Here is a 23,948-nt window from a genome sequence, read left to right on the forward strand (position 1 = left end):
AGCATCCTGAAAAATGATAGATATAGCTTGATCATCTTTCTTGTCTTTCCCAAGCTCCTCCTCTGATCCTATCCTTCGACCTCTAACCTCGGGCAAACCGCGAGTATTCCACCCAACTCCTACTATACATTGAATTAAGTGAATTTTGTTACAAACAATGAACAATCGACTCCGTAAAGCAAACGCGATTGAGCCTTCCAAATAAACGAACTAGATAAAAAAAAGCATCTTTCTTGGCTATTTGAGATATGTTTCACATCAGAGATGCGCAACACATATCAAAACAGCCAGGCCTACTGTGGTGCATTTAAGGGGCAAGATGATTCAGAATGAATGAAACGGTGTTATGCGATGCTCAATTTTCTTCTGGTGGTTGGAACAACTAACTCTTGTTCTAGCCCTAGATGGCTTATGGTATGTATGTATGTATTCCATTTTATAATTAAACCGGGAAACAACCGGGAATTCAAACCACCCTGGCATATACCGAATGACTAATTTCTGTAAGAGTTTCTCATGGCGATGAAGTTCAAGAATCCTTTACCAAAATCCTGCCAATGCGGAATTATTCATTCCTGCAATTTCACAAACCTGTTTCATAAAGCAATGACTCACAGACACTTTACTCACTTTCGACGAAGTCCATTGGGAAACACGTAATAAATACTCACTTCTCAATGGACACAAGATAAAGAGATAATTTGGGATCCTGCTGCACGCTGTAAACGTAACGCTCTGATTTGCGTTCGCGATTATGACAGTGAGACAAAAAATCTCGCCTGCATACAAATGTTACAATTTTCCTCCCAAAAAATTGCACTTTTTGCCAGTTCTCGCAGTCACACCATCACCACCACATCACTGCTCGCGCTTCCATTGAATTCACATTCCAGATTGGAACCGGTTTTCCTCCTATAATGCTCGGCTGAATCTCTGCAGCAGCAGTTTATGTAAACTTTTCTTCGGGCAGACTTTTATGGTGGCACGATGTGATGTTTTTTTTTTTCGTTTATTTTTATGCAGTGCAACCTTTTCTTTGAATTGATTTTACTGCCAATAAGCCTCATCGCACCATTGAAGGCATGGACGGAGAAACGAATTCGTGATGCAATTAAATTTACAAAAAAAAAGAAGAGCTTTGCGGTGCGGGTGAGCGATCTTGAACTGTCTGTCTAGGGGTTTGTTTATCGCTTAATGGGTACTACTACAACTACTAACTACTGGTAGCGATTGCTTATTATAAGCGAAATGTAGTAATGGTTCCGATTAGACCTTGGTCGTGAATTCTTCCTTAAGTAATAGCGATTCCGTGCGTGGAATATTGGAGCAATGTTTTGTCTTCTTCAAATTTTCTATTGACCCACCGAGAACCCGATTGCCCGAATTCATTCCCGACATGGCAGAGTGCTTCCTGTTTCGATTGGTCCACAATGAATCGTCACTTTTGGTCTACCGTTGACCGGAGAAAAACTGGTTAATCACGACCTAATAACCACGCGCGGTTGCTGACCTGCCCCGCTTTTTTGTGTGTGCGTGTTCCTCTTCGAGAGGTCGCCCGCCACCGCACCCAACGCCCATTCACCGGCGTCGGTCGTCGTGATTCAGTGTGTTTAGGAATTTACAGTTACACTTCTGCAAATCGAACCCCATTCTGGCATGTCATCGTTCATTGGGCGCGCCCGTGGCACAATCTCCCAGCGAGCTGTACGCACACGCACGTGACGACGACAACGATTGACGACCTCTAATGATGCAAATGAGATTATAAAAAGCCTAGCATTATGTTTGATTTCGGGTTTTTTTTTGTTTGTTTGCATTATGTGTGTACCGTAAGTGTCTCCCGCGTGGAGATCTCGGTCTAGGATTGAGACAAAAACTGGTCCCTCAAGTGGAGCTACTCTCAGTTATGCGAGCATTCACCATCACCATAAAAAATATGATGGTTTGAAATGCGGTTTGAAACCTAAAAACTGCGATTAATTCCGTGCTTGGTGAGGGGGGAAAGGAGGCCTTCGAAATGCTATCAAAGTGTTGGTTTTTTTGGAAGATGCTCTCTGAAAAAAACGGTGTGAAGCATCGTTGCATCTATTTGATGACCCGGTAGGTCGTTGCTTATAGCATGAGTCTAGCTCCTGAACTTCCGAACCGTTACTACCCAACCTATTACCTCTCCTTACGACACCATAATCGATCCATGTTTCACTCTACACAACGGCTTTGCCGATAATTCCGCTTGGCTGCATGATGATGGCAGATTCCGATCCGGGAAGACGCGCGATCGTAAGCTTCCTTTTGTACAAGAAAGATATCCAACAACAGCAGATCGAAGCCAAACCCGCACGAGTCAACCAAACAGGTTTTCCAAGCCGTTTTGTCATAAACATTTTCGAGCTGCTGGAAATTTTTGGAATTCGTAACCGATTGGATATCGAATTGGTTATTCACGATGCATTTTTCTTCACTCTATTCCAAGTTTAACTGTTATTCAACGATCGAACTGATGTTGTTTGTTTGCTTGTTTTCATTTTCAGATTTCCTCATCTATTCGGATGTCTTTCCTACCGCATCCCTTGTAAATTGGATTAACTGATAAGGTAAGTCAAACACGACGACGCCCGTGACTGCGGGCGTCATCTTGATCGAGTATGGGTATGACCTCATTTGAATGGACGGAGTCGAGGAAGACAAGAGGCACCGCCGCCGAGGGCAGTTTGTCAAACAGTCTTCTTCCAGTCGACTTGTTCAAGAGCCTCTTGCTTGAGACGACAATGAAATCATCATCATTTACCTCGAACATCAACGCTGCTCTCTCATCTGCATTTTCCAGGAATTCTCGATGGAACCAGCTCATTTCGATTTCACTGGTTTTTTTTTCGCATGGATGGATGGCCGTGATGATATGTCGGATTATTGTTTTCTTTTCCCTTGCGGGTGAGCGAGGTCTGTGTTGTTTGCGTTCAGAATTCCAGTCACGTGAGAATTCTTGTGGAACGAACGAAGCAGCCAAGGTTAGGTGGTTACGCGTTCGGCTCTTGTCAGAATTCTCTTGTTCTCTGCTCTGCCGCTGGATAGCAGAGAACCACACCCAGCTGGGGCTCTTCTCGGAAGATTCATCTGAGGTGGATTTGGTGGGCGCAGAATGCACCTACAACTGCGCTGTGGCGTTGATTCATTAGGGTTTTCTGGTGGGGTCTATAATTCTGATTGGGATGAAGGCTGCAGGTTGCACTGCTGGGTTTTCGTTGAAAGGTGGAACGAAGGAGCACAGCGGGGTTACGTCAGAACTTTTACTTTTATTTCGGGAATTTAGGCGAATCCTTGAAGGCGAGGATATGGTGAGAAAGAACCTTTCTCAGAAATATGAAACTTGTAGAATTTGGATATGGAAACTTTAACATGCTCAAAATGTTAGCCTTGAGCTTGCTGATAAATCTTAACTAATGTGTTGTTTTATAACAAGGCTACTATCACGTTAGTTTGATCAATTAGAGCTTTCTATTTGGGTAGATCATCCACCTATGAAGGCCAAAAATGGGTTGGGTGGATTGGTAGGCAAATTCGCCTATACGCTTTCACGAGACAAAAGCCAATCTCCTTCCAGCAACATGATCATACAATTGGTAAAAACAAGCTCTCTAACAAGGGGATGCCAATGAGCGGGGAGAGAGCCCGCCCTTTATCCACGAGATGTTAAAACAGAGAGTTGACAAGTTCACTCTCCCCATCCAAATCGTTTCAATTGGGTGCCTCTCAATCCCAAACGTTTGTAGTTATGCAATGAATGGTGTAATTTGTTAATCAGAAGCACACATCAAGGTTCATCCTTCGCTGCTCCCTTATCTAAATAGAAATTTGAAGTTTTACATTAGTTTATACTGCAGCAAGTGATGATTAGAACTGAGATCCAGCATGGGTCTTGTAGTTGCTTACTTTTCCGGAGAATGAAAACCTACGGCTGATGTAAATTGAATAGGGAAAAAACCCGCGGGAGCAACCATTGCTGATATTTTGTCCATTTCATCAAAAAATAAAAAAAGCCAAAACTGCTTCTTAAATTATTAAAGCGTACCAAAGTCCATTGGACACTATAACAATATGCTACATGGGATTGTTACTACACACACTTAGAAATAACTATTTTAACAAGAGATGTAATCCATCGTTCATGTAAATTATGGAACGTAGAGAAACATGTCTGACAATCTTAGAGTATATTTTAAAGATTCAAGTGGATAAATATATATACGAAATAAAACAGCCAGTTAATAGTAGTTTTTGTAGATTTGAAGGTTTTTACCCAATTACATTAGATGAACTTAGCGTTATTTGTTTCACATTAGAAAAATCGGCTGGAGTAGATAATGTTAATCCTAGAGTTATTCAAGATTGCTTTCATGTCATTGGCCACATCTTGCTGGACCTTATTAATGAATCATTACAAACTGGACATGTGCCACAAATTTGGAAGGAATCCTTAGTGGTTCCTATTCAAAAAGTTGCTGGAACAATTAAAGCCGAAGAGTTTCGTCCCATCAACATGTTGCACACATTAGAGAAAATTTTAGAACTTGTTGTTAAAGGCCAGCTGTTGGAGTATTTAAATAGTAATAGTTTGTTGATACCAGAATCGGGACATCGGGATATCGGGAAGGTCATTCTTGTGAAACGGTGTTGAATTTGGTATTGGCGAAGTGGAAAAATAACTTGGAGTGTTTAGATACGATTGCCGCTGTTTTTTTTGAAGCGCGCTTTTGAAACAATTTCTAGGCACTTATTGTTAAGATCAATCAAGTGCGTTGGAATTACGAGTACTGCATATATATGGTTTGAAAGCTATTTGTCTGACAGAAATGAACGGACTGTTTTTAATGATTCTGTTTCCAGTCCTGTGGGGAATAACCTTGGAGTGCCCCAGGGAAGTGTATTAGGACCCCTGTTATTTATTATGTATATTAATGACTTCGACGTGTTTTACGATTTTGCGACATTAATATTTTTGCAGATGATACTGTGTTATTCATTGCAGCTAAGGATTTAGATGATGCCGTTTTATACTTGAATGAAGGTTTGCGTTTTCTAAGTAGATGGTTGAAGTATAAACAGTTAAAATTGAATACAAGTAAAACTAAATTTATGGTAATTTCGCGGAATCTATTAAATCTGTTTTAATTGATGATGAGACGTTGGGAAGATTAAATATTTTGGCCTGATTATTGATGACACACTTAAGTTCAACTCTCACATTGACAATGTCATCTAGAAAATTGCAAAGAAGTATGGAATTCAATGTCGACTGAAAAGCGATTTAACTGTTGCCAGTAAAATAAAGCTATATAATCATCTCTCCTTATCTAGACTTTAGCCCTTCCATTTTATTTCTGGTCAATGGAATACAAATATCGAGATTACAGCGCTTGCAGAATAAAATAATGCGTTTGATGTAATAGATTCACTTCCTCAACTTTGATGCTAGACGCCTTACAATGGTTGTCGGTGAAGCAAAGAATTGTATATTTGACTATGGTGTTCACTTTTAAATTAGTTAAAGTTTTGCTGCCTCGATATTTGTGTGATCGAATTGAAAGAGGAAGTGACTTTCATAGATTTAATACTAGAAACGTGGTTGGAATAAGAACACCACATTTTTTTATCTTGATGCTTCTCAAAATTTATTATATAAAGGAATAAATGTTTTCAATTCGATGCCCAGATTTTAAAAGAAACTGCATTTCATACGTTAAAGCTGTATTTTGAACAGTTATCCAGTGATTTTTTTTTATGAATTGACAAATTATGTATCTTGATGAAGCTATCTCTAACGGATTATTTTGTATGGATAGCTGTCATGATGACTTTTTAATAATTATTGTAGCACTGCAGAAACTATTTCTGTTCGCCACGATGCCCAAGTAACATTCCCAGAGCTAATTTGATTTATTCAGGTTTTATAGTTGATTTCGGTAAGAATTGAAAATATAACATGCACTTAAGGCGGTTTTGATTGAGTAATATTGGTTTTATGTAAGTTGTGGTTTTATAATATCCTAGAGAATCCCTTGGAGAACACAAATAAAACTTCGTTTTACCTGACAATATTCATGCACTTGAGGATGTTGCCTGACGATATGATTTATAATGGCAATAAATCGACTTCAAAAGTGCTGTATAAAACTCCTTGAAGAATATATTGATTTCCTCAAGTTTAAATGATCTTATTCAAGAGCACGACAGAGCAACACATTTTCTATCGAAATGGATGCAAAAAAATGGAAAAAAATTAAATCAAGTAGAAGTTTTAAAAGTAAAGTCAGTGCAAATTATAAAAAAAAATATTGAACTTCTCCGGAAACAAAAACGGAAATGAGTATATACCCAATATTGGATCGGAAAGTTGCAGCCATCATAACGAGAATCCTAATGAATGAATTCGTAGATCATCACCAGCACGGGAAGCTACAGAAGCTTCAAGCTTACTAGATAACCATTCCGACCAGCGGCAGATGTTTGAGGATGAACCGCTGTATTTTGAAGAGGAGCTCGAGGACGAAGACGATAAAAATGAAGTTTTTTCGACAGCGATTAAAAACTGGTCAATTCTTCATAGCATCAAACAAAGTGCTCTAAAAGATTTACTAAAAATCTTCAACGATCGTTTACCAAACACGATGCTTAAAGATCCTAGATCACTCCTTCAAACTCCTCAGGAAGTTTCTGTTCTACCTTGTGGAGATGGCCAATATTGGCATCATGGTATCGGAGAATGTCTCTCACAACTCTTTTCGGATATTGACAAATCATGTTCAATATCAATCAACATAAATTTGGATGGATTACCAGTGTATAAAAGCTCAAGAGACGAATGTTGGCCAATTCTATACAATATCTTTGAAATTCCTCATGTCTTCTTCTTCTTCTTCTTCGCATTTCAAGCTTATTGCATATCGCATATTAGCTTATTGCGTGCTCTCAACTTAGTGTTCTAGATGCACTTCCACACAGTGCTGTAAATTCTTAAAATCATTTGAACATTTTTGATGAAAATGAGAAAAGTAGCTATTCGCTATCAAAGGGGACCTCCTCTGAATGGGTGATATCAGTTGCTTAGTCATTTGACGAAGGCATGGATCATTCTCATTTGAGAAACGCTATATATCATTCAACTGAGTGTAACCTACACATAAACAGAGCTCTGGTCGACATTCCGGCGAAAAAGCTAAGCCAACCCGATACCAACCTGACTTCTACCAAACCCCACCCCGATGTTGACGCGACATTGACCCGACATAAACCCAAAATTGACCCGACAACAACACTACATTGGGTCGACATCGACCTTAAATTAGCCTTACATTGATCCGACATCGGGTCGACTTGTCTGATAGGGACCATTTTGCTGGATTTCTTCCATACTCCACTGTCGTATATCAAATGATAGTGAGTGACGCAATTGACAGTGACAATGATCTTCGAATGAGAAAGGGGCTCTTCAAATTATGGTCATATGAGAATTCGTTTACACAGAATTGATTGAATGGTTGTATTGGTTCATCTTCAATCGAATGATATGAAAATTTACAGCACTGCTTCCACAGTTATTAATTGAGAGCTTTCGATGCCTGTACCATTTTTGCATTGGTATAATTGTGTGTCCAATCATACTTTTATGCCCAGGAAAGTCGAGAAATTTTCAAACCCGAAAAATTCCTAGACCGGACCGGGAATTGAACCCAGCCACCTCCAGCATGGTCTTGCTTTGTAGCTGCGCCTTTACCGACAAATATTTCAGGTGTGGCATACTTCAATGCACAAAATGGTTGAGTATTCACACATTTCGTATTGAAACTACTTCCCTCAAGTTAATAGTCAGAAGCGAGCGAATTCCGGATTTCGAAATCACATCTATGGATCTCATCACAAATCGGATTCACCTTTACTTCGGCTTCCAATTGACATGATCGCCGATTTTCCTGTGTGCGATTCTCTTCATTTGATAGACCTTGGAATCATGAAAAAATGTTTACTTGGATCGAGAGACGGCAAGTTTGGAAACTATAAAACAAAGTGGCCTGCTGGAGACATTTTGCAGATTGCACAGCTCTTAGGACAAATAAGGTTGCCATGTGAAATGCATCGCTCTGTGAGAGGTCTTGACTGTGTAGGCCATTGGAAGGGGTTAGAATTTCGATCATTTCTATATTACATTGGAATTGTAGAGTTGGTTGGAAATGCTATCTAACATCATGACGAGAGGAGCATCACAATAGTTGGGTAAAGAAGAATTGCATTATAACACATCATCGACTGGAAATGCTCTCGGCAACGTGAGGCTTTAGGTAGTGATGAAACGTCGCTAGAACTATTCCACAGCCGCAGATATTTAGTAATGAGCAAAGGCGGGCGCACACTTTTTGCCTGTAGACTTGAATACATACTTCAAATCTCTGCGTACATCGTACGGGTTAGGCAAGAGATGTGTGTTTGACTTTGTACTGTCGCATTAATGGCCCTTCACTCATTTTCAACTTTTATTCAATTTTCATACTGCCGTACTCTAACGGAACTAAAGACCATTCTCTAGCTAATAAATTATCACACTAGAGCTTCATGTTAGATAGCATTTCCAACCAACTCTGAAAATCGCTAACTTCGAGTATGATGTTTATGAACACTTTTTAACTTTATTCTGTGCTGTAACGATCTGCTCGTCTGAAAGTCATTCTCATTTACTTGATTTAGCTCATACTATGCTAATGCATTATGTAAGTATCTACGGTGAGGACTTCATTGCAAGTAACGTACATAATCTTAATCATTTGGTAGATGATGTGAAACGATTCGGTGTTCTTTCCAAATTCAGTGCATATCCCTTTGAAAGTAAGTTGTATCAAACAAAAAATATGATTCGAAGTGGGCATAAACCATTGGCACAAGTTACCAAACGCATCTGTGAGTTACATCAAGTTGCTAGGAATGTCGATGTTTCTAAGAACCAATTTCCAGTATTGAAAAAAAACCGATTTTCATTTCCGATAGTGACACAGCAGTAAAAGTGTATGCTAGAGTTGAACTTCAGGAATACTCTCTAAGTAATGACCAGCCCAACAAGTGGTTTTTAACCAAAAATAATCAAATTGTAGTATTTGATCATGCGACAAAACATAACGACACGCTGGCGCTCTCTGGTTTTCTGGTGAAGAAAATAACTGACTTTTTTGAAACACCTATTAAGTCTAGAAATTTGAGCATTTTCTATTCAAACTGTGAAACAACAAATAGAACTTAATATGATACTTCATCAATTAAGTGTAAAATGGTAGTGATACCGTTGAGAGACACAGGAACAGTATTCATACCCCTACCGTATGCGTGATAATGTTTGCACCATTGAGCAATGTCAAAATTAAAAAAAAATCTCAAAAATTTCGTTTCCGAGTTTTTTTTTATTTATTCCAAGGGGGGATGTTTCTCAAAGTCTTAAACTATGTTAATCATCGATCGAGTTTCCACTTGCTACAATGACGGCCTCCACACGCTTCTGGAATGCACGGCAGGTTCTAATAATGTAGTCTGGATAAATGTCTCTCCAGGTACGGGTCAATGTTTGTCTGAGGATTGCTGTACTAGGGTGGCGTTTAGAACAGGCCCTGGCCTTCATGACGCGCCATATTGAGTTATCCAGCGGATTAAGATCGGGGTTGGATGGCGGCCACATATCCTTCGCCCAGAACGGAAGATGTTCCTGCAACCACTTCTGAGTGCGGTTCGAGGTGTGGCACGGATCCCCATCTTGTTGAAATACAACATTTGGCTTCGGACCGTACTGTTCTTTGATCCACGGAAGAACATACTTGCTTAAAATCCCGATGTAGACCTCCGTGTTGACCTTGTCGCCTTCTGGAATGAACACCGGGTCCATTTTTTTGCCATCGGAAGCCACCAATCCAAATACCATAACGTTAGCAGGATGCTTGGTCAGATACACGTTCTTGTGCCGGTCGGTTCTGGAATTTAATACGGGATAGACGGTAAACATGCTTTCGTCGGTGAACAGGATTACCGGATTTTTTCGCTTAAGGAAGTTCAAGATTTTCTTGCATGGTTCGACTCGTAGCTCCCGGATGCGGTTGGTAATCATGTGAGTTTTTTTTTCCGTGCCCTCAACTTCACCCAGCAATCTTCCTTTACGATCTTCCGTGCCGTAAAGTCACTGATCCCGTATTCCTTTGCCATTTTCCTTATTGAACGCACTGGATTCACCCGACTCTTCCTTTTGATAGCAGCGAGCTGACCTCGGACGACCTGTGGCCACCTTCGCGGATAGTTGTCCTTTCTTTTCTCGGTCTAAAACCCTTTTGACGGTCCACGGCGATTGAAATGTCTTTTTGCGACATTTGCGCGTGGGACAAATCACGAATACGCTGCCACTTCGTCATGGTGAAACTGTCAAACTAAGTAAATAATTTTCTTTTATACACAGCCTACTACGGTATGAGCTATAGGTTACGTGCATGCAAAGAAAACCAAGGCATCGTATACACAGGTGAAAGCATTATCATACTTCTATGCCCAGGGAAGTCGAGAAATTTTCCAACCCGAAAAATACCTGACCGGACCGAGAATTGAACCCAGCCTCCAGCATGGTCTTGGTTTGCAGCTGCGCCTTTACCGACTGAGCTAAGGGAGGCCCCAGGATTGTTATTCATCACACATTTTGAAGAAAAGTTCTAGTTTCAGACGACCCTACACAAATTTCAAAGCCCCGGAGCCTTGGGAATCTTCTTAAATTGATTGTTTTTTATCCTTTAAGTAAATTCCTTTCAGTAATATTCTTGAATTATTGGTCTATTGGACGTAGGTATTAAATTTAATGAACCATGTTTAGTTTCACGTTGAGCAAGTTACAACGTCAGTAGGTTTTACATATTTTTTTCGTGTTTAACTTTGTACATCAGCGGTGCGAGTACTGAAAAGTTAATATTTATGTTAGTATAGACAACGGAGTGAAGACACATTTTCTTTATCCGGTATCCCTAACAATTTACTCTAATTCTCATTTGTACTTGAAACATTTTTCAAATTGAATCTAATTTTTTTTTTCACAATTCTGTCTTATAACAGATAGCAGCTTTGACAAATACTTTCAGTAATTTTGCTGTTATTTTCCCCACAAATATCCTCCGAAAATGTACAATTGACCACGTTTTTAAAAATGCGTACAATTTCGTTTTTTGTTGAATATTAAAACCGGGATATTTTTAAGATTTGAACCGGGAAAACCGGGAAAAAACGGGGAAAACTGGGAAGAAGCATCGAATAAATCTATATATTCTTCATGTACTCTTATGCCTGCTTTGAAGTTGTCTTGAGAACCATAAACATACACGTTGAATAAAACCTACCCGTTTTAAGAAAGTTTTAATATAAGTCTTGACAACATCTTGTAGGGTGGGCCAAATTGAATTTGTAAGCGTTGTAAGAAGGTTTTATTACGGTTTACAGTTTAGCTTTAAACCTGGTTTTAATGGATTGAAGAAATATAAACTTTCTTCGAGAAGATAGTAAATTTAATATTGTTACTTGGGTAGTGGTCCTCAAATTGGCCCTATCTTAAATTTCACTTTTATTCATTCTTAACTAAATTTATTTCCATACAAGGTTAAGGGGTTATTTTTTGCCATGCATCTCCGCAAATAAAATCATGCAACAAAATTTGAGTTAAACCGTAGGACCAAAAACTTACCCTAGATGAAAAAACTATTTTCTTACAATACAACAGCTCATATGCTGAATTTATCAACGGGGGCAAATTAACGATACAAAACGTTATTAAATGAATGGAATGTCTTACCCAATTTCACGCTTCACATTACCTTTTATGATTTTATGATTGTAAAAATTTCCAAATCCACAGCTTTCAGTCTGGAAAATTAAAGCCTGTTATAAAACTAAGGGAATCAAATTGAAACCGAAAGCAAAACTCAGGTTTGCCATCGCCGTAAAATATAGAAACTCCACCACAACCGATAGCGCCGCGTATCATGCTCGCCCGGTTTCCGACGCCATTAGGAAATTGATTTACCTGAAACTGTATTGTTTGTAAAGCAACTTCCATCATCCAACATATATCAATTTCGTTACACGCAGTTCACACGCTTGCAGCTCTACGAACTCGCTTTTCGATTGCACTCTGCGCGGGGTGGCGGCAGCCCCAATTTCCAGCGATTTCGCTGCGCACTAAACTCGTTGCGCGGATAATAAAGATGTAAAACTGGTAATCTCTTGAAAGCACCCCTAGAGCACCCTTTTTGGCAACCTGTCTAGGCGCTACTGCACTCGGTTATCAGTTCAGATCATCTGAAATGAAGCAAAACAGCTTAATTGCGACTACGCAAGAGAGGGGGCGCTCCCCCGGTCCATAACTGGCGGTATAGTAATGCGACTTGATGCCGAACAAATTCCACCAGAAAAAATAAAATTGAAAGGTGTGACTTGGCGGTTCATTAATGCAGCTAAAACGGCAACCACCAACGGCGGGCGGCCGTTGGTGGGTTCGATGCTAGTGGTTGTGCTAGATTTGCTGCTACAGTTCAGATCGAGTTGAATAGGGAAATGGAAATCGAATCTAACTTTCTGGTTTAAGCTCTCATAAATACGGAAGCATGGCGGGGCACAATCGTATTCAGCGGGCTGGGTGCACAATAGAATGTAGACCGTGCTTTTTCCTGCTGATCTAGATTTGCGATCAGTTGAGTGATCAGCTGGGGTTCGATTGAGTTTGGGGGAAATTCAGCTACTTAGGAGATTTAAGCCTCTATTAGCGGAGCTTCCACAAGGTTTTTTTTTTAAATATATTTGAAACGTTCCAATCAATCACATGTTAATAGACGTATTGGATATTTTGAAAAGCTAACGAAACACATTAATCATCTGCCGTAGCCTTAACCATCAACTCCTCATTCGACCATAAAAGGTGTTCCGCGTATCCCATTCAACAAATCCAAAATACGCACATCGATGGGGGTTTTCAGTTACTCAGTGGGTAAAACAAGAAACCAGTTTCGTCTTTTAATACAATCAGGTAGGTAATCCAGGCGGGGAAGGATCTTCTTCCCCCATTAACTTCGAGTCAGCACTGCCAAAGTCGTCAACACCACCGAAGGACCTTGAAAAGATCCAAAAATTCCCCATTTACCAGTTTCGATTTCACAGAAAACGAACTATTGCACAACCACCACCACCGGGCACCGGCTCGGTTCGGTCGGGTTACACACCTGGGCAAGGTCTCTAGTTCCAAGTCTCAGATCCGCAGCAGTCGGTTAGCTTGATCACAATAATACATAATCAGAATTCCACTGTAACGTTCGACACACATGCTGTGCCTTTGCCATGAATGTTGTAGAATTGGGTGCGGCGGCGTTGAAAAAAAAAAATGTGAAAAGGTTTTTGAGAGGCCCTCATAAACGTTGGTGGATTAGGAGGAAAATGCGAAAAAACAGTCAACCAGCATGGGAGCTTGGATAGAGAACGATGGACATTAGGCGCGTTTATGTGATTTCATTAAAACTGGGATGAAAAGAATTGAGACGAATGTTTTATGTTAGGAATTTTGATTTTGTTGTTAGTGATAAAATTAACAAAAAATACAGCATCGTCTCATCTTCTGAAAACTGTAGTAATCTAAGCTCCAGATAATTTTTGTAAGGTTTCTTCTTCTTATTTTCAAGGTTATTGCCTATCGCATATTAGCTTATTGCGTGCTCTCAATTTAGTGTTCTAAATGCACTTCCACAGCTTTCGATGCCTGTACCATTTTTTAATTAGTTTAATTGTCTGGCAAGCACAATCATACTCTATGCCCAGGGAAGTCGGACCGGGAATTGAACCCAGCCACCTTCAGCATGGTTTTGCTTTGTAACTGCGCCTTTACCGACTGTGCTAAGAGAGACCCCAATTGCAGCATTGGCAAACCAGTATTAAGAGTTCTACAGATTTTGATTTGTTATCTATTGAATTATTTTCCCTTCAAATGCTAACTTAATGTTTTCCACGCCAAGGACAATTTTCCTAAATCGACAGTAGGAAGCCATTAACCCGTGAGACTTGCTGTTACGAAGACCATGACTTCTAACTATCGAACACCGATCGTTTCGCTAGACACTCACATTGAAAACGACACTATTCCTAACAGGTAACCTTCCATTCAAATTTTGATCACCCGCCACCATAATTTTGGTATAGATAGCTAAAATACGCGCCATTCGGCAGCAGCAGCGATGAGAGACGTGAACACCAAAATTTAAAAACCTTACCGGAATATTGATTGGATTTTTCGCTGTTTAAATTTGCTGTGATCGTCACCGATACCTGCATGCATTGTCGTGTCGGTGGTGTGAAGCTTGACATTCCACAGAGTGCTTACGGACGCGGTGTGGGTAGAACTTGTCACGTTGTCAACTTCCACGGTACCCCTTCTCTTCAGGTAATAAACATAAGTGAATTCCAAGTGAATCAACTTCAATCCATCGGCACAGCACATTCGAGGGTGACATTTACCATGTGGGAACAGTCAATCTGGCTTGCTCACTTGCTTGCGGTATAGTGCGGGTTGACTCACCACCGACCGGTGTCTCACTGCAGAACGAGAAGGAGTGGGTTAGCTCCCTCTGGGGGTCTCTTCAATGACACTCTTGACGTGCGCGGGGCCACCGGGTTGATCAGACCGATCCACATTCAAGTTCAACGTATTCGATTCGTTTGTGGATATGGTGCTGTTGTTGCTGATTCAGCGAAGGTCACTGAAGTAGCTCCCGATAACAATCACAAAAGGTAACGATTTTTTTCCTTGTCCTGTCTCGGTGCGGTGACCGTTCACTCGCCGAGCACTCCCAGCTGTAGAAGAACCGAAGTGAGTTTCGTGTTAAGGCGATAATTTGATTGACGGACCAGAGTTGGAGGTACGTTATGATTTATTAATATGTGCTTTGTGCTTGAGAATTACTAGGAATTTGGTTTATTGCACCTAAACGGGCTATACGGGCTATTTTCGGTAGAATCCGGTCAATTCTAAGGCTAGCAGCAATTCCAGGCCAAATAGCAAAAAAACTAAATTAATTTCAGACACGACCTTTTCCGATTTACCAGAAACTTTGCATAATAGTTTGGTACTCTCCTATCTTTAGACAATGTCCCCTAACCTCGGGTAAGCCGCGAGTATTCGGCCCAACTCCTACTTGACATTGAACTAAGTGAATTTTGTTCAAACAATGAACAATTAATTATCGGCTCCGTAAAGCTAACGCGATTGAGCGTCGGCCCATTTCACACTAAAGCTCTATTATGTGAAGGAGCTTGAGATTGAACCCATAATTTTCTGCTCATTATGCAAAATCGATTGCCACTAGGTCACAGAGATCCTTATATGAGCGACGAACTCACAGACGATGACAACAAGTGCTCTTGAGAAGGATTTGATATGGATTTCTGATCATAAGTCAATTTTAATTGATCAGATAACCTGGTAATGGAAAATTTAGAGAACATGCTACAACTTCTTAGGTCATTATTGGTTTAAAGACTTTCGGATCCGTGAAGTTTTTTTAAACAGTTAAGATTTACCAAATAAACAAATTTAGAAAAAAAAATAGCTGGTAAAAATCTTGAAAAGTTCAGAAATTTGTATGTTTGCAAGAAAATAAATTTAGTTGAGGATATAGTTTTTTTTTGGATTCACCCTGCTTTTTTGGGGAAGCAATTACAGTTTCAGTCGTATTAGATCTTTCTGAAATGTCCACAGCTAATAGAAAATAAAAAATGCTAATTTTCCTGGAATCTCTCACCCAAGCAACACAGTTTGTCATAAACGAATTTACATAACTTATTTATGACAATCTCAGATGTAACAAATTATGTATAGTCTCATTTAAAACGAAAAATGCGCAAGAGTTGGGATCTATATACAGGGTGGCCAGCGAACCGGAAAAACCGGGAATACCGGAAAATATCCGGGAATTTGAAAAGTAACCGGGAAAACCGGGAAAAACCCGGGAATTCGATGAGAGAACCGGGAAAAATTAATTAACTACACCATTGGAATAAATTTTCACACCAGAATTTCAGAATAAACCATTAAAACATTGTGATTTTTTACCAAATGAATGTCTTTCTCTATTTGCTGCATATTTTTCTTCAGAATTTTTTAGAATTTAATCACTAAGCAATATTTCAAACTGATTTTTGCGATTCAATTTCAGATGTAAAGTGCATGGACCTTAAAACAAAAAATGGAAGATGCTGGACTTTAGAAACAAATATTTGTAAAAACTGAAACTGAACTATTCTTTTCCCGGGTTTTAATTTTATTCAACATTCTCATGATATTAATTTCAGGATGAACTTGGAATCCTGCTCTGAATTATTATAAAATTCTTCTAAAATTAATCAGAAAACACTCTGCGTAATAATTACCGTTGAATTCTTTTTTGAATTTTCTTGAAACCCCTTCTAAGAAATTGTTTGAAATCTGTCTTAGAATTCCCTTAAACGTATTCGGAGACTTTGATTTCATTCAAATCCTTTTCAAAATTTTCTTTTAACTCTTTTCAAAAGAGCATAGATCTTTCGAAATTTGGAATTACTTTAGTATTTAAAAACCCCTTGGAGTATTTTAAAGAATTTCTTTCTAATTATTAGCAATCTTTGCAATAAATTTTGTTGGAGCTCTTTGATGAATCTTTCACACTAGGGTTTAAATTATCGCCAGAACACTCTTAGAACTTTGTATCTTGTTGAATTCTCGTCATAATTCGCTTGGGATTCTTCGAAAATTACCTAATAATTTAATTTAGAACTTGCTATCTTCTCCCCAGAATTCCTTCCAAATTCTTCTAACAATTTCTAAAGACTTCATGTCAGAATAATTCTGGAAATTCTGCTCAGAACTTCTCCTTCGAAAACTATGCGGGAATCCTCCTCAATAGTTGTTTGAAATCAACACTTTGAATTCTTTTAAATTTTACTGAAAATTCCAGGGTTTGTCCACAAGATTCTATCGATTGTTCTGTAATTTGTTTTAACCCTTAAAAGGCTTCTAAGTCTCAGAGCCTTGACAATTATGACTGCACGAGTATTTAATAAATATGATATATTTTTTTCAAATCTGTGATCTTGGAAAATTTTTAAACTCTCAGATTTTAACTATTTTTTTCTCCAAATCTTGAATCACGAAAATTGTTATATATCCCAAATTTTTAAGGAAATTTCTATTTTCAGACTCTAAACAAATTTCAAAGCCCCAGAATCTTGGGAATCTATCTTTTTAGTAAATAATCTTTCAGTATTTTTTTTTTCAAGTATTGGTCGGTCTATTGGTCGTGGGTATTAAATTTCATGAACCATGTTTAGTTTCACGTTGAGCGAGCTCCAACGTCAGTAGGTTTCACATATATTTTACCTTTGTGAGTGAATACACATTTTCTTTATCCGATATCACTATCAATTTGCTCTAATTCTCATTGGTATCAGGTTCACTTTTCTGAATCATTTTTTTTTAAAGCTGAAGTTCTTCACAATTCATTCTTAAAACCTATTCATCCAGATAGCATTTGGCCCAGTGATTTTAATCTCTGTCACTCAATAAGTTCTAGGGCTTTGAAATCATAAGATGTACCGATCATAAAATGTGGTAGAATTCGATTTATCAAAGTATCTCGAAACATCAATAAATTGTTTTGAATACATTAAGTGTTAAGTTAATACATGAAGTTGAATTTTTCCTATAACTTTAGAAAACACTTTCTGTAATTTGGCTTTTATTTTTCCCACAAATAATCACTGAAAATTTACAGTTAACCACGTTTTAAAAAATGTGTACAATTTCGTTTTTTGTTGAATATCAACAACCGGGAAATTTATGTATGGGCCCAAATTAGGGACATTTAGGTCGACATTACATTCATTTACCCTATTCTTGAATTTATAACAGTGGATTGAACTAAGGAAGAACTATATTTTGAGTCTGTACAGGACGAAAGTTTGATAACGAATGAACAAAATTTCCACTTGTTGATATCATCAAACAAACAGGTTCGATCTTCAACAACCCCTCTTTATCAGGCAATCCTATTAGCGACCTCATTTCACGGAATCGGACAGCTTCGAGTGCCTTTGTGAACGTATCGGCTAACTGTCCATTAGTTCTTATTGGTATTACACGGAAATTTCCAGCCATCACATGGTCCATATATCCATGACTGTCTTCGTATATTGTGAATGGTCCTTCAGCTTGCAGTACACCTAAGTCCTCCAAGATACCCTTCAGCCAGAAACCTTCGGATGCCGCAGCGCTTAGTGCCACGTACTCAGCCTCGATTGATGACATTGCTACAGTTTGTTGTTTTCTGCTTGCCCAACTAACGGTACAGCCGTAGACCTTGGAAACGTATCAGATTATTGATTTTAAATCGCTGCTATCTGAAGCCCAATCTGCATCTGCATATCCGGTCAACACTGATGCGTCATGCTCGCGGCAAAATAACAATCTCGATGACTAGGTCCCCTTCAAGTATGTAACAATCTTCTCCAGAGCTTGCCAGTTGCTATCGCTGGGGCGTTGCTGGTATATTCCCATATGTCCAACAGCATAACATATGTCAGATCATACATCATATTGCCAAGCAGCTCGCGGTAGGGTTGATCAGTACCACAGATCGATTCTGGAAACACAAGGCCCTTATCCATCGGAATTTTCACAGGGTAGCACCTTTGCATTCCAAATTTCTTCAGAAGTTTGTCAATGGCCGCCTCCATCGAAAGTGTAATAAATCCAATTCGAATGCCAAGGAAATGTCTAACTGACATCTCGAATTTCAGCGACAATGTTTTCTTCAGTTGATCTATCGTACCAATGTTGTCTCCCATCAGGAGTAGATCATCCACGTACACAATCACGTACAATATTTCGTTTTGGCTCATCCTGCTGTACAAACAATAGTCGTGTGTGAAACGGACGAAGTTGCTCTTCAGCAGCAGCCAGTTCACAATCTCGTTCCAGGATCGAGGACATTGCTTGATACCATATAACGATTTCGCTAGTTTGCAAAACATATTACTTGGAGCTTCTACTCGTTACAAACGCAACGCAACTCAACGCATATTGCATGGACCTTCTACTCCTTTTGGAACTGCCATGAACACATCTTCTCTTAGTTCATCATGTAGGAAAGTAGTTTTGACATCAAGTTGATGGACGTGAAACTTCTTCTGAACCGACACTGCAATTGCTGTCCTCATGGTGATCAGCTTTGCTACTGGAGCATGTGTTTCAGCATAGTCCACGCCAGCCTTCTGTTGGAATCCTTTATGTAGTGTTTACACTTAGGCTAGTTCACTAGCGCTAATGAGCTGGCTGCTTGCAAAAACGCTCACCAGCATAATGTTAACAGAGCATCAGCGTCTACCAGTTGGCTAGTACACTAGCGTCGTGCTAGTTGGCTAGTACACTAGCACTAGCAAATCCACACATATGTAAACACCCCATTAGCAACCAAGCGAGCTTTGTAGCGGATAGAGTTGACAAATTCGTCCCTTTTGACTCGAAACACCCATTTCGATTGCCACTCAGGACGCTTCACAAGTCGTCAAACCTTATTGGAGTGCAAGGAATTCAGTTCATCGTTCACAGCTTTCAACCAACATGTCTTGTCAGATCGACCGGAGATCTAATCGAACGTAGTTGGAACATCTAGAGCGCAGGGAGGTTGGGCAGCAGAAACCATTTCTGTTCCAGTTAACTACGTATTTGACTTACCGCAGAACGGGCGCTCCCGTTCGCAAGTCCTCGTAGAAGTTTCAACGGACCTTGACCTACGTTCAAAGCACGAAAGGAGCGCAGTATTTGAAGCTTCACTAAGAAGCTTCACTTCTTGTGGTCTGCAGAAGATGTATACGCATAAATTAATCCATCAACTAAAAAATCTCGTACCTTACCGGGGAGCTTGCGCGCCCGTTCGCGTTTCCTCGTGTCAAAGTTATGACCATCAGGATCTAGATGCAAAGAGAGCGCGGCCGATGTGTTGGAAGAAGCATCTGGTTCGACATCCTCTTGGCTTCTGATTCGTCCACATCTCGATAGGAGTTTTGCTTTCCGAAACACAGCATTGCACAGTGGTCTAGAATGCAGATTTAGGTGGAATGATATGTTTTGAGCCTGAAATTGAAACTTTAGACAAAAAGTCTCTTCTACAAAGTTTTTCCTTACAGGTAGGCCCTCATTTTTATGACAATGAATTCTAGGGTGGTTCCTATTATCATTAAAATCAAAAACCTAACTTTTTTGTTTGAAAAAATTAAGGTATACATTCTTGCGCAAAGTCATAGCTGAGCTAATTTCGAGCAACTTTGTTGAAAACAACTTTTTTGTATCTCTTAAATTGGTCGATTTAGAGGTTTTTTTTCTTGAATTGAGTTAGGGTGGCTTTAAAAAAAAACAGTTGTTTTGCTCTAGTTTTCTTATTTCGAATTTCTCAGCAAAGGTGTTTGGAAATAACTTTTAGATCTTAAGAAGGCACAAATTTTTGCTGCACAAAGCTTGTCAATATCTTTCGCCGATCAAGAGTTATTGACGTTTTTATACTAAAAATATGCACTTTTCAAATGTTAATATCTCTGGTTGGGGCAAACAAAAAAAAAGTTTTTTTCTGGCATTTGATAGGGCGTATGTTATTCTCAATAATATAAAAAAAATTGGAGGTATGTTATTTTTAAAACTCGTATTAAATCAATTTGAAGTTATTCATATTTTTAACTTTATTTGGGTATATCTTTTTTTTATTAGAAGAGTTACAGACAACACATTTCGCTATAAAACATTCGTCTTAAAGAATTTTTAAAGTCTCTAGAAGTGAAAGTCATCTTCTAGAGACTTTTAAAAATCTTTAAGACAAATGTTTTATAGCTGGATTTGTTGCCTGTATCTTTTCTAATAAAAAAGATATACCCATATATAGTAAAAAATATGAATAAATTCAAATTGATTTAATACGAGTTTTAAAAATAACATACCTACATTTTTTTCATATTATTGAGAATAACATACGCCCTTTCAAATGCCAGAAAAAAACTTTTTTTTTGTTTGCCCCAACCAGAGATATTAACATTTGAAAAGTGCATATTTTTAGTATAAAAACGTCAATAACTCTTGATCGGCGAAAGATATTGACAAGCTTTGTGCAGCAAAAATTTGTGCCTTCTTAAGATCTAAAAGTTATTTCCAAACACCTTTGCTGAGAAATTCGAAATAAGAAAACTAGAGCAAAACAACTGTTTTTTTAGAGCCGCCCCGACTCAATTCAAGAAAATACCTCTAAATCGGCCAATTCAAGAGATACAAAAAAGTTGTTTTCAACAAAGTTGCTTGAAATTAGCTCAGCTATGACTTTGCCCAAAAATGTATACCTTAATTTTTTCAAACAAAAAAGTTAGGTTTTTGATTTTAATGATAATGGGAACCACCCTAGAATTCATTGTCATAAAACTACAAAGGACAGCCCTATGGGGTTGTTCGCAATGGTGACGTAGGACTACGTGGTCTTATATAATAAATGTTATTTGTTAACTGCAGCAGTAGCTTGTGTTTTGTGATGAAATAAGAATGTGAGCGGGGTTCTCTTTATTTATACTCTTTAGTATGACTATGATTGCCCTGAAAAGAACCTTTTGAAATGAATTTTAGTTTATGTTCAGAAATTAAACTCTTTTGGAAAATCTTGGTGGCCCTGAAAAGGGCCGATGGTAGGCTTAAAGCTTTTGTAAAATTATGATGACGTGTAGCGAAGACAACAAATCAAGAAGACTGGCAACTTTGCCAGAACTCAAGCGACAGGATGTAATATTTGCTATCAAATTCGTTCGAAGCATTTACCTTTGAGCGGCAGATGACGCGATTGTACCTACCGATTGTAGCGTTCGTATGAGAAAATGGAAGAGTTGCCAGTCTTCTTGATTTGTTGTCTTCGCGTGTAGGCAGCTGGACGAGCAAATCGGACTGGAAAATCCCATATTATTCGGTTCAATGATTGGGGACTCGCAAGAGTCTCGGTCCGTTTGCTGCTGGACAGGGATTGAACTGGTGTCTGCGACGGTTTGGAAGGCCGCAGAAAGTCAGTGTCCACCCAGCTAAAGCTCCCCCCCCCCCTTTTAATTTTTCTCGTTAAACTCCTTCTCTCAACAAGTTGGTAAATCTAAGCCTTTAGCAGAACGACGCTTAACACTTTTTTCTGCGAATTTATGATCCTGTTTCACGTCATGATTCTTCTCTATGCCTGTACTTTTATTTATTTTCTCTACTGCGCTAAATCAAACGAGTAGAAATAAGAAGGGATGTTGTTACGCGCTCGAATAATTGAAAATTCGATAAATATTTAATCGAATAGCTGGACAAATCTTTAGGCTAATTGTTAATCGAATAATTGGACTTTTAGGCATCCCTAGAAAATAGTGTAATTTCATGTTTTTTGGTGGTCCTTCGAAAATGTCGAACAGCAGAATTGCAACCAGCAAGTGTAGCCCAAGAACCAAAAGCGGTGCGATGCTAGTTTTTATTGCTATGTCGCCGACTGAATTAAGGTGCTTAGAAGCAGAGGGGTGAAAGTCAATTATCTTCATCGATTTCCTCTTTTGATGACCATGGCTTCAATAACCTTTTTTCGCACTATTTTTGCTATGCTCTTCTATCAGCCAGAACAACAAACGTATCAATCAATGTCGAGTTGTTAACGAAACAGAAAGTCGATGAAGAGAATCGATCAAAATCACTTGCAGCCCTGCTTCCAAATTTGGTTACAAGATTACAACTCTGGAGAGCATTTTTAGTGGTCGTTGGGGGCGTGTGGTTCGGAATATGGCGATGAGTGTTCCAAATGTTAAGCAATTGCATCCTCCCTATTCGCACACGCCCGAAGATCTGAGGCAAATGCCATTTCGACTTGTTTCGTCTACTAATGACTATCTGGGGAAGCAGCATGTGCATGTATGTAATTGGTGGATTTGTTAGTTACGTCGACGCTTTTGGACAATGCTTGTCATTTACCATTTCTCAATAGTTTCTTGTTGAAAATCAACAGCATTGCTATTGATGCGTGGAAATATTTCTGATCAATTGGTGATATAATTGTTGAAATTGGTGCAGGGGCACCTGAATTATTAACGTTAAAAATCTTTCATAATTTCGTTACATGTTCGGTTTGTACTTTTCGCAAAGTGTACCTCCATATAGAAATCACATACGTAGTCCTACGTCAAAAATGAGGGCCCAACTGTAAGGAAAAACTTTGTAGAAGAGCCTTTTTGTCTAAAGTTTCAATTTCAGGCTCAAAACATATCATTCCTAAATCTGCATTCTGGACCACTGTGCATTGGTCGGAATTCGGTTCATGAGATAGACCACAGCTAGTGCAGCTTCATTCCACGTACGTTTCGGTGCCTTGGACTCGATCAGCATCATACGAACTTTCTCGATTAACGTCCGATTGAATCTCTTGAAGACTCCATTCTGCTGTGGAGTGTATGCAGCAGTTGGTTCTATCTGGATACCCTTCTCTGAATAGAATCGTGCCTGGTCCTTTAAGCAGTATTCTCTGCCCTGATCCACGGTAAGCTTCGAGATTCGGTGGCCCGTTGCAGCTGAAACCATCGCTTCATGGTTTCGAAACTTCTAGTATACCTCTGACTTCTTTTTTATTGTGAAAATTACTGCGAAGTGCGTGAAATCATCAATGAAAAAGACGAGAACCATGCCAAGCTTGTGGTGTAATCGGTCCACAAACATCGCCGTGCACGCGTTCTAACGGTCTTTCAGAACTTACTCGTGTGCCGTTGAATGGTTCTCGGCACTGCCTCCCGAGAACACAAGTATCACAAAAATCAAGTTTACCTTGTACCACGGGTAGTCAATG

At 39.1% G+C, this 23,948-nt stretch overlaps 1 protein-coding gene across 2 annotated transcripts in view; it reads left to right on the plus strand.

Annotated features, from left to right (window-relative positions):
- Positions 1-23,948, plus strand: part of LOC135704187 (serine-rich adhesin for platelets-like) — a 171,287-nt gene that overhangs the window by 66,561 nt on the left and 80,778 nt on the right. For both annotated transcript variants that reach the window (XM_065225620.1, XM_065225624.1), the window contains exon 3: positions 2,532-2,594. The gene's annotated coding sequence lies outside the window, so the exon portion shown is untranslated. The remainder of the gene's footprint in view (positions 1-2,531; positions 2,595-23,948) is intronic.

The sequence above is a fragment of the Ochlerotatus camptorhynchus genome, unplaced genomic scaffold, assembly GCF_037179485.1.
Source record: "Ochlerotatus camptorhynchus isolate MF236.1 unplaced genomic scaffold, CSIRO-AGI_Acam_v1.1 ptg000232l, whole genome shotgun sequence".
Classification (NCBI taxonomy): domain Eukaryota; kingdom Metazoa; phylum Arthropoda; class Insecta; order Diptera; family Culicidae; genus Ochlerotatus; species Ochlerotatus camptorhynchus.